This window comes from Cetorhinus maximus, unplaced genomic scaffold (assembly GCF_964194155.1).
Source record: "Cetorhinus maximus unplaced genomic scaffold, sCetMax3.hap1.1 HAP1_SCAFFOLD_241, whole genome shotgun sequence".
NCBI classification, from domain to species: Eukaryota; Metazoa; Chordata; class Chondrichthyes; order Lamniformes; family Cetorhinidae; genus Cetorhinus; species Cetorhinus maximus.
The window spans coordinates 385956-396568 of NW_027596203.1; the positions used below are offsets into that span (position 1 = coordinate 385956).

Here is a 10613-nt window from a genome sequence, read left to right on the forward strand (position 1 = left end):
AGCTACCCTGTTAAATATCAGGGTATCTTGTTGCTTGAATGGATATCTAACCTCTGCCCCCTGACCTCCATGTGCCTCTGGCATTTAACTGAGGCAGGGGAGAGGAGCAGAGAGAGTCATGGAGACCGACAACGAGATGGTGAGATGTCCGAAAGGGGAGCAGAGCTTGAGAGAGGGAGGGAGTGTGAAAGGCAGAGGATGAGAGAGAGAAAGAGCGAGAGAGAGAGAGGGAGGGAGAGAAATATGGGAGAGAGTGAGCGTACAACAGGAACAGAGAAAGCAAGAGGGAGAGAGGTCAGGACTGGGAGAGACATGGTGAGAGATGGAAAGAGAGAGACGCGGGGACCATAGAACCAGAGAAAGGTAACAGTGCAGAAAGAGGCCATTCAGCCCATCGTATCTGCACCGGCCAACAAGAAGAAATAGAAACTAGCCGCCCGTCTTAATCCCGCTTTCCTGCCCCTGGTCCGTAGCCTCACAGGTTCCAGCGCTTCAGATGCAGATCCAAGTACCTTTTAAATGAATTAAGCATTTTAGCCTCCACCACCGATTTAGACAGTGAATTCCAGACACTCACCACCCTCTGGGTGAAAAGGTTTTTCCCTCATGTCCCCTCTAACCCTTTTACCAATCGCCTTAAATCGATGCCCCCCCTGGTCATTGACCCCCTCAGCTAAGGGAGACTAGTCTTCACTGACTACCCTATCTCGGCTCCTCATAATTCTGTCCACCTCAGTTAGGTCACCCCCCCACTTCAGCCTCCTCTGTTCTGAGGGAAACAAACCCCAGCTTATCCAGTCTCTCCTCATCGCTGCAATTTTCCAGCCTGGCCGCATTCTTGTAAATCTCCTCTGCTCTCTCTCTCTCTCTCTCCAGAGCAATGATGTCCTTCCTGTGATTGTGGTGACCAGACCTGTACCCAAAACGCCAGCTGTGGCCCAACCAGCGTTTTATACAGTTCCACCATCACCTCCCTGCTTTTGTATCCAATACCTCGCCCAGTGAAGGAAAGCAGCCCACACGCTCTCTTGACCACCTTGTCCACCTGTCCCTGCCACTTTCAGGGACCCTGTGGACATGCTCTCCAAGGTCTCTCACTTCCTCAGCCCATCCCAATAACTTCCCGTTTATTGAGTATTCCCTCGCTTTGTTTGCCCTCCCCAAATGCCTTACCTCACACTTTTCCAGACTGAATTCCATTTGCCACTTCTCCGCCCACTCAACCAAACCATTGATATCATCCTGGAGTCCACAGCTATCCTCTTGACCATCAACTACACGGCCAATTACTGTGTCATATCAACTACAGGGCCAGGAGAAGCAAACAAGAGAGAGAGAGATTGAGAGAGGGAGTGCGCTTGAGGGAGAGAGGCAGAGAGAGTGGGTCAGAGACAGCAAGAGGGATAGGGAGAGATAGAGAGAGACAAAGCGAGGGAGTGTCCAGAAGACAGAGATGGCGACAGAAAGAGAGAGTGAGAAACAGACTATGGAGGTAGAGGGAGACAGTGGAGGAGAGAACTGTAAGGGAAAGAGAAGGTTAGAGAGAAAGGGGCGGGGAGGGAAGAGAGAGGGAGAATGTGGGGGAGAGAGAGAGAATGAGGGAGAGAAAGAGAGAGAGAGAGAGTGGGAATGAGGGATAATGAGGGAGAGAGAGAGGAGATTGAGAGGGAGGGAGAGAGAGAGAGAGTGGGAATGAGGGAGAATAAGGGAGAGAGACAGGAGATTGAGGGGGAGAGAGAGAGAGAATGAGGGAGAATAAGGGGGAGAGAGAGGAGATTGAGGGAGAGAGAGAGAGAATGAGGAGTATGAGGGAGAGAGAGAGAAGGAGAATGAGGGAGAGAGAGAGAAGTAGAATGAGTGGGGATAGAGAGAATGAGGGAGAGAGAGAGAGAGTGGGAATGAGGGAGAGAGAGAGAGAGTGGGAATGAGGGAGAGAGAGAGAGTGGGAATGAGAATGAGGGGGAGCGAGAGAGAGAGAGAATGAGAATGAGGGGGAGAGAGAGAGAGAATGAGAATGAGGGGAGAGAGAGAGTGGGAATGAGGGAGAATGAGGGGGAGAGCGAGAGAGAGAATGAGAATGAGGGGGAGAGAGAGAGAGAGAGAATGAGGGGGAGAGAGAGAGAGAGAATGAGAATGAGGGGGAGATAGAGAGAGAGAGAATGAGAATGAGGGGGAGATAGAGAGAGAGAGAATGAGGGGGAGAGAGAGAGAATGAGAATGAGGGGGAGAGAGAGAGAGAGATAATGACAATGAGGGGGAGAGAGAGAGAGAGAGAATGAGAATGAGGGGGAGAGAGAGAGAGAGAGAGAGAGGAGAATGAGGGGGAGAGAGAGAGAGAGAGAATGAGAATGAGGGGGAGATAGAGAGATAGAGAGAGAGAGAATGAGGGGAGAGAGAGAGAGAGAGAATGAGAATGAGGGGGAGATAGAGAGAGAGAGAGAGAGAATGAGGGGAGAGAGAGAGACAGAGAGAGAGAGAATGAGGGAGAGAGAGAGAGAGAGAGAGAGAATGAGGGAGAGATTCCCAGTTGGGTCTCAGGAGAGGTGATGAGGTTTTATTCACAGATGGAATCTCAATCCCCTGTTCAGTGAGGATGAATAATTTAGCTGCATCTGTCAGACAGGCAGAGCACAGTCCGATCCCACTGTTTCATTAATGGAGGGAAGATAACGAGGATGTTTTGGCTGAAATCAATGGAGATGTTAAGGCTGCAGAAGTTGGGAAAACACCAGAAAATACTAACTGTGTTTATTATTTCTTTATTTTCCAGTGATCTCTGCAAATGAGGACCAGTTTGCATACGGTCAGTAAACAGAACCTTCAAAAATCATTCTAACCTGTAACAGACTAATGGAGATGGGTCCCACACACACACTGACTCTCACTGGGGCACGGGTTCCACACACACTGACTCTCACTGGGGTACGGGTCACACACACACTGACTCTCACTGGGGCACGGGTCCCACGCACACTGACTCTCACTGGGGTACGGGTCCCACGCACACTGAGTCTCACTGGGGTACGGGTCCCACACACACTGACTCTCACTGGGGTACAGGTCCCACACACACTGACTCTCACTGGGGTACGGGTCCCACACACTGACTCTCACTGGGGTAGGGGTCCCACACACACTGACTCTCACTGGGGTACGGGTCCCACACACACTGACTCTCACTGGGGTACGGGTCCCACACACACTGACTCTCACTGGGGTAGGGGTCCCACACACACTGACTCTCACTGGGGTACGGGTCCCCCACACACTGACTCTCACTGGGGTACGGGTCCCACACACACTGACTCTCACTGGGGTAGGGGTCCCACACACACTGATTCTCACTGGGGTAGGGGTCCCACACACACTGACTCTCACTGGGGTACGGGTCCCCCACACACTGACTCTCACTGGGGTACGGGTCCCACACACACTGACTCTCACTGGGGTAGGGGTCCCACACATATATATTAGTCCCTGTATGATCAACACTGATTCCGAATCTCATTCCCCCTCTATTTCCTCCAAACCTCCCTGCTCTCCCTATGTGTATAATTTAAGAAAGACAATTGCGTTGGAGTTTTATTTTTATTTGTTCATGGGATGTGGGTGTCGCTGGCTCGGCCAGCATTCATTGCCCATCCCTAATTACCCTCGTTCAGAGGGGCATTTCTAAGTGTCAACCACATCGCTGTGTGGGTCTGGAGTCACATGTAGGCCAGACCAAGAAAGGACAACAGATTACCCTCCTTGAAGGGACATTAGTGATCCATTTGTGGGTTTTTATGACAATCGGCAGTGGTTTCCTGGTCACCCTCAGACCTTTAAGTCCAGATTTTTATAGAGTTCAAATTTCACCATCAGCCGTGGTGGGATTTGAACCCGGGTCCCCAGAGGATACCCCTGGGCCCTGTGGGCCACTGGTCCAGTGACAAGGCCATATAGCCGCCACCTCCCTCCCCTCTTCGGCCTTGCGGAGAGGGATTTGGGGAAACTGGGGCCTGTTATTCTCGGGAGTTTCGAAGGACGAGAGGCAATCTCATTGCGACCCACAAAACGCTTAAAGGGACAGACAGGGTGGGGGCGGGTGAGACGTTTCCCCCCACCCCTGGTTGGGGAGGGTGGGGGTCTAGAGCCAGGGGGACACAATTTCAAAATAAGTGGGGGGGGAGGCCACTCAGGACCGAGAGGGAGAGAAACTTTCCTTTAGTCGGAGGCTTGTGAAAATTTGGACTCCTCTACCCCAGCGGGTCAGGAGAGCTCAGTCACCGAGTAGGTTTAAGGTTAAGGGGGGGGTTGACTGGTTTCTGATTGACGATAGGGTCGAGGGGTTATGGGGGAGAGGGTGAGGGTGAAAGGCACTGACGTGTTCGATCGGGCTGAATGGCCTCCTCCTGTTGCCCCAAGGGCAGGATTTTCCAGTGTGAAATGGCGACAGGCCACCTCCCGGGCACTGCCAGTCCTGTCACATATCGCCTGCCCGACAACTGCAAAATCCTGCCCCGGTCTTCCTCAGCTCCCAGCTCCCGTGGCGCGAGAGCCTTCCAGCAACTCGGGGTGTCCCGAAGCGTTCCAGCGGCCGACGAAGGGGCTTTTCTCTTCGAGTCGCGGTCGTAGTGCAGGAACCGAGGCAGCCAATTGGGGGGCACAGCAAGATCCCACGACCAGCAAAGTCACCAGTCAGCCAGGTCGCCTGTTTTCAGTCACGTGGGTTGAACCGTACGCCAACTCGGTCGCCTTCGGGTTTCTGACACAGGGAATCGTAGGGGGACGTTCCGAGATCCAGACACCTGAACCCCGAATCCAGCTGACACTCCCAGAGTCAGGACTGAGGGAGTGCTGCACTGTCCGAGGGTCAGTACTGAGGGAGTGCCGCACTGTCGGAGGGTCAGTACTGAGGGAGCGCCGCACTGTCAGAGGGTCAGTACTGAGGGAGTGCCGCACTGTCAGAGGGTCAGTACTGAGGGAGTGACGCATTGTCAGAGGGTCAGTACTGAGGGAGTGCCGCACTGTCAGAGGGTCAGTACTGAGGGAGTGCCGCACTGTCGGAGGGTCAGTACTGAGGGAGTGCCGCACTGTCGGAGGGTCAGTACTGAGGGAGTGCCGCACTGTCGGAGGGTCAGTACTGAGGGAGTGCTGCACTGTCAGAGGGTCAGTACTGAGGGAGTGCTGCACTGTCGGAGGGTCAGTACTGAGGGAGTGCCGCACTGTCAGAGGTCCTGTTATTCCTCTCTGAGAGTTCACACCGAGGCCCCGTCTGCCCTCTCAGTTTGAATGTTAAAGATCCCTCAGGCCCCATTTCGAGGGAGAGCTGCAGTGGCTCCCTCCGGGGTCTCCCAGCCTCATTCTGTCCCTCAGCACCTGTTACCGAAATGGGGAGCTGCTCCTCACCGCAGTGCTGTGAACGGGATCTTGCTGTGCGCCCATCCATTGCCTCTACCGGGCATTACAGCCAAGACCACGCTTCAAGCTAAAAACAAGAACCTCGTGGGCAGTCACAGTCTCTTTGGGAAACCCTGAGGAGGTGAGAGGTGCTATAGAAATTCAAGGCTTTGTTCCCTTTTGCAGAGCGTGGTGAACCTTTACCTTTGATGGCGCCTCTTACAACCCCCGAAGAATATCCTCACGGCCTGTTTGATTCCCTTCACAGATTACGATACTATAAGAACAACGGGTCTGATTCTGGCCATCATCATGTTCGTTGCTGGGATTGTCATTGCTTTGAGTGAGTACGCCTCCACCCAATCTCAACGGGTACGCTGTCACTGTACATCGAGGATCACACCCAGCACTGTCCGCAAAATCGAACGGCCCTTCAGTGGACGCTCGCTCCCTGTCCCCCAAAAACCTCACTTCCCGTCGGCAGGAGGTCACTTCCCGCCCTCAGGACCTTGCCGCCTCCGGTTGGACCTTGGGGGTCAATGGTCCCGAACGCAAGTTCCGCGGACGGCAGGCATGCGATGAAAATGTCCATGTAAACAGTCACGTGGCAATGGCGCCCTCCGTCCACTGACGGCGCTGTGGCATCGCAATTGGAGACCTCCCTTGTTCCCCAGACCTCCGAATCGGCAAAGGATTCTCCTTACCAATTCGGCATCCGTTGCTCTGTTACATGGGGTGTAATAATTTAGTAATAGAGGTTCATTTGAGAGTAGGAAATCATTGTCCCTCACCCTAGAATGACCTTTGTTGCCCATCCCTAGTTGCCCCTTGAGAAGGTGGTGGCTGAGCTGCCTTCTTGAGCCGCTGCAGTCCATGTGGTGTAGGTACACCCACAGCGCTGTTAGGGAGGGAGTTCCAGGATTTTGACCCAGCGACAGTGAAGGAACGGCCGATATATTTCCAAGTCAGGATGGTGAGTGGCTTGGAGGGGATCTTCCAGGTGGGGGTGTCCCCCATGTGTCTGCTGCCCTTGTCCTTCTAGATGGTAGAGGTCGTGGGTTTGGAAGGTGCTGTCGAAGGAGCCTTGGTGAGTTGCTGCAGTGCATCTTGTAGATGGTACACACGCTGCTGCTACTGTGCGTCGGTGGTGGAGGGAGTGAATGTTTGTGGGCGGGGTGTCATTCAAGTGGCTGCTTTGTCCTGCACTGTCGATGGGTCAGTACTGAGGGAGTGCTGCACTGTCAGAGGATCCATACTGAGGAATCGCTGCACTGCCGGAGGCTCAATACTGAGGGAGTGCTGCACTGTCGGAGCGTCAGTAATGAGGGAGTGCTGCTCTGTCAGAGGGTCCGGAATAAGTAATTGGAGGAGCACAGAGGGTTGTAGGGGATGGAGGAGGTTACAGAGATAGGGAGGGTTGTAGGGGCTGGAGGAGGTTACAGAGATAGGGAGGGTTGTAGGGGCTGGAGGAGGATACAGAGATAGCGAGCATTGTAGGGGCTGGAGGAGGTTACAGAGACAGGGAGGGTTGTAGGGGCTGGAGGAGGTTACAGAGATAGGAAGGTTGTAGGGGCTGGAGGAGGTTACAGAGATAGGGAGGGTTGTATGAGCTGGAGAAGGTTACAGAGATAGGGAGGTTTGTAGGGCTGGAGGAGGTTACAGGGATAGGCAGGGTTGTAGGGGCTGCAGGAGGTTACAGAGATAGGGAGGGTTGTAGGTGCTGGTGGAGGTTACAGAGATAGGGAGGGTTGTAGGGGCTGCAGGAGGTTACAGAGATAGGGAGGGTTGTAGGGAGTGGAGGAGGTTACAGAGATCGGAAGGGTTGTAGGGTCTGGAGGAGGTTACAGAGATAGGCAGGTTTGTAGGGGCTGGAGGAGGTTACAGAGATAGGGAGGGTTGTAGGGGCTAGAGGAGGATACAGAGATAGGGAGGGTTGTAGGGGCTGGAGGAGGTTACAGAGATAGTGAGGGTTGTAGGGGCTAGAGGAGGTTACAGAGGTAGGGAAGGTTGTAGAGGCTGGAGGAGGTTGCAAAGAAATGTAGTGTTATAGGGGCTGGAGGAGGTTACAGAGATACGGAGGGGTTGTAGGGGCTGGAGGAGGTTACAGAGATAGGGAGGGTTATAGGGGCTGGAGGAGGTTACAGAGATAGGGAGGGTTGTAGGGGCTGGAGGAGGTTACAGAGATAGGGAGGGTTATAGGGGCTGGAGGAGGATACAGAGATAGCGAGCATTGTAGGTGCTGGTGGAGGTTACAGAGATAGGGAGGGTTGTAGGGGCTGGAGGAGGTTACAGAGATAGGGAGGGTTGTAGGGAGTGGAGGAGGTTACAGAGATCGGAAGGGTTGTAGGGTCTGGAGGAGGTTACAGAGATAGGGAGGTTTGTAGGGGCTGGAGGAGGTTACAGAGATAGGGAGGGTTGTAGGGGCTGAAGGAGGTTACAGAGATAGGGAGGTTTGTAGGGGCTGGAGGAGGTTACAGAGATAGGGAGGGCTGTTGGGGCTGGAGGTGGTTACAGAGATAGGGAGGGTTATAGGGGCTGGAGAAGGTTACAGAGATAGGGAGGGTTGTATGAGCTGGAGAAGGTTACAGAGATAGGGAGGGTTGTAGTGGGCTGGAGGAGGTTACAGGGATAGGCAGGGTTGTAGGGGCTGCAGGAGGTTACAGAGATAGGGAGGGTTGTAGGTGCTGGTGGAGGTTACAGAGATAGGGAGGGTTGTAGGGGCTGGAGGAGGTTACAGAGATAGGGAGGGTTGTAGGGAGTGGAGGAGGTTACAGAGATCGGAAGGGTTGTAGGGTCTGGAGGAGGTTACAGAGATAGGGAGGTTTGTAGGAGCTGGAGGAGGTTACAGAGATAGGGAGGGTTGTAGGGGCTGAAGGAGGTTACAGAGATAGGGAGGTTTGTAGGGGCTGGAGGAGGTTACAGAGATAGGGAGGGCTGTTGGGGCTGGAGGTGGTTACAGAGATAGGGAGGGTTATAGGGGCTGGAGGAGGTTACAGAGATAGGGAGGGTTATAGGGGCTGGAGGAGGTTACAGAGATAGGGAGGGTTGTAGTGGGCTGGAGGAGGTTACAGAGATAGGGAGGTTTGTAGGGGCTGGAGGAGATTACAGAGATAGGGAGGGTTGTAGGGGCTGGAGGAGGTTACAGAGATAGGGAGGTTTGTAGGGGCTGGAGGAGGTTACAGAGATAGGGAGGGTTGTAGGGGCTGGAGGATGTTAGAAGCAGAAGGACAGGGACAGGGGCAGAGAAAGAAGGATTTGAAAATTTGAAAGTTGAAGCATTGAGATCCTGGGATCAAACTCCAGGTGGGTGAACGGAGGTAAATCAGTGAATCATCCAGAAAGTCAAACATTGAATGGTGTGTGATGGAATCGCAGGTCATTCTGAATGATTACATCAATATCCGTGATCTCTCCAGGATCAGTGTTGATTTTGTTTAATCCCATAAACACCGGGAAATAATTCACTTCAAAAAAAAATAAACTGACGCTCTCTGTCCAAGTCAATCTCATTCTGTATGTGTGATTAACTTTCATTAATTCTATCTCATTTCATATTCACAGGCAAGAAGTTCAAATGTGGAAAGTTATCAAAGTAAGAATTACATTTCAATTCATTTTGCGGATAAAACAGAGATAGAACGAGTTAGATACAGAGTAAAGCTCCCTCTACACTGTCCCCATCAAACACTCCCAGGACAGGTACAGCACGGGGTTAGATACAGAGTAAAGCTCCCTCTACACTGTCCCCATCAAACAATCCCAGGACAGGTACAGCACGGGGTTAGATACAGGGTAAAGCCCCCTCTAAACTGTCCCCATCAAACACTCCCAGGACAGGTACAGCACGGGGTTAGATACAGAGTAAAGCTCCCTCTACACCGTCCCCATCAAACACTCCCAGGACAGGTACAGCACGGGGTTAGATACAGAGTAAAGCTCCCTCTACGCTGTCCCCATCAAACACTCCCAGGACAGATACAGCACGGGGTTAGATACAGAGTAAAGCTCCCTCTACACTGTACCCAACAAACACTCCCAGGACAGGTACAGCACGGGGTTAGATACAGAGTAAAGCTCCCTCTACACCGTCCCCATCAAACACTCCCAGGACAGGTACAGCACGGGGTTAGATACAGAGTAAAGCTCACTCTACACTGTCCCCATCAAACACTCCCAGGACAGGTACAGCACGGGGTTAGATACAGAGTAAAGCTCCCTCTACACCGTCCCCATCAAACACTCCCAGGACAGGTACAGCACGGGGTTAGATACAGAGTAAAGCCCCCTCTACACTGTCCCCATCAAACACTCCCAGGACAGGTACAGCATGGGGTTAGATACAGAGTAAAGCTCCCTCTACACCGTCCCCATCAAACACTCCCAGGACTGGTACAGCACGGGGTTAGATACAGAGTAAAGCTCCCTCTACACCGTCCCCATCAAACACTCCCAGGACAGGTACAGCACGGGGTTAGATACAGAGTAAAGCTCCCTCTACACCGTCTCCATCAAACACTCCCAGGACAGGTGCAGCACGGGGTTAGATACAGAGTAAAGCTCCCTCTACACTGTCCCCATCAAACACTCCCAGGACAGGGACAGCACGGGGTTAGACACAGAGTAAAGCTCCCTCTACACTGTCCCCATCAAATACTCCCAGGGCAGGTACAGCACGGGGTTAGATACAGAGTAAAGCTCCCTCTACACCGTCCCCATCAAACACTCCCAGGACAGGTACAGCACGGGGTTAGATACAGAGTAAAGTTCCCTCTAATGTGTTAAAATCTCTCTTTTTCAGTGGAAGTCAAACTGGTGAGACCCAGACAACGCCGATTCCAGGTGATTATTTGTAGCTTTGTAACACTGTGCCCCTCAGTTGGTGATTCTCCCAGCTTTGCTGGATCTATAGATGTGTCTAGTATAATAATGTCCCACCCCCAACAAGCCCACATTCTCCAATACATCCAGAATTGCAAACACTGCCTACTCCCTGTATTAGAATCGGGACATTTTGAGCCTCAGTGGAGATGAGGAGAGGAGAGTGTCTGGGGACAATCTCACACATCCATTTCCTGAACTAAGTGATAGCAATCTTGAAAGCAAACTGTAACTCCCAAGGTCTAACATCCCGGAACTAATCCCACAACCCTCATCATTAAAACGAGTAATCTGGGCGGAACCCTAACCCTAAGCCTCACCCTCATGCTCACCCTCATCCAAACCCTCACCCT

The 10613-nt window shown here is 52.7% G+C and overlaps 1 long non-coding RNA gene across 1 annotated transcript; it reads left to right on the forward strand.

The window, feature by feature from the left end:
• Positions 1-5649: 5649 nt before the first annotated feature.
• Positions 5650-10214, forward strand: LOC144673065 (uncharacterized). Its single transcript, XR_013574248.1, has 3 exons — positions 5650-5725; positions 8944-8974; positions 10181-10214. It is a non-coding gene; the product is annotated as an uncharacterized LOC144673065 (long non-coding RNA).
• The last annotated feature ends 399 nt before the right edge of the window (positions 10215-10613 follow it).